At 35.9% G+C, this 1,032-nt stretch overlaps 1 long non-coding RNA gene across 1 annotated transcript in view; it reads right to left on the minus strand.

Annotated features, from left to right (window-relative positions):
- Window positions 1–1,032, minus strand: part of LOC129391564 (uncharacterized) — a 13,795-nt gene that overhangs the window by 7,350 nt on the left and 5,413 nt on the right. Inside the window, exon 2 of the long non-coding RNA XR_008615885.1 lies at window positions 102–203. This is a non-coding gene — a long non-coding RNA (uncharacterized lncRNA). The remainder of the gene's footprint in view (window positions 1–101; window positions 204–1,032) is intronic.

Genomic DNA, 1,032 nt, shown 5'->3' on the forward strand with positions numbered 1-1,032 from the left:
TTTTTATCTTGATCTTTTGTTAGCACTTTTATGAATTCATCAGTTTTCCATTAGAGTTCTGAAAATGCTTATTCATTCAGTTCAGCAGTAGAGTCACTTACCAGAAACCTGTACTTGTCAGAGTCTTTTCCATGAATTCCTTGAAGGTGAAACCCTTTTATAGGAACATTTTTGCAAAAGCATCAGAGAACACCCAGAGCTGTCTGTAAATGACAAAAGACTTAAAAATGACCACGGTTAAAGATTTGATGAAAGTTCATAATAATGCAATTGACAAGGACATTTAGTTATTTCTGAGATATGCATTTTAAAGTAATAACCAGAATTATGACTTATAACATTACACCAGAACATATAAGATTTTTAGACATTTCATGTAATGTCTGAAACATTTATATTAACATATTTCCATACAAATAACCGAAAGAAAGTTTAGTATTAGTTGTTTGCTGTTTGTTTGTTTTTTTATACTGTAGGATCTTATTAGTCATCACTTTTATACACATCAGTGTCTACATGTCAGTCCCAATCGCCCAATTCATCACACCACCATCCCCACCCCGCCACTTTCCCCCCTTGCTGTCCATATGTTTCTTCTCTACATCCGTGTCTCAATTTCTGCCCTGCAAACTGGTTCATCTGTACCATTTTTCTAGGTTCCACATACATGCGTTAACATACGATATTTGTTTTTCTCATTCTGACTTACTTCACTCTGTATGACAGTCTCTAGATCCATTCATGTCTCAACAAATGACTCAATTTCGTTCCTTTTTATGGCTGAGTAATATTCCACTCTACATATGTACCACATCTTCTTTATCCATTCGTCTGTCGATGGGCATTTAGGTTGCTTCCATGACCTGGCTATTGTAAAGAGTGCTGCAATGAACACTGGGGTGCATGTGTCTTTTTGAATTATGGTTTTCTCTGGGTATATGCCCAGTAGTGGGATTGCTGGATCATATGGTAATTCTACTTTTAGTTTTTTAAGGAACCTCCATACTGTTCTCCACAGTGGCTGTATCAATT

This window comes from Physeter macrocephalus, chromosome 19 (assembly GCF_002837175.3).
Source record: "Physeter macrocephalus isolate SW-GA chromosome 19, ASM283717v5, whole genome shotgun sequence".
Taxonomy (NCBI): domain Eukaryota; kingdom Metazoa; phylum Chordata; class Mammalia; order Artiodactyla; family Physeteridae; genus Physeter; species Physeter macrocephalus.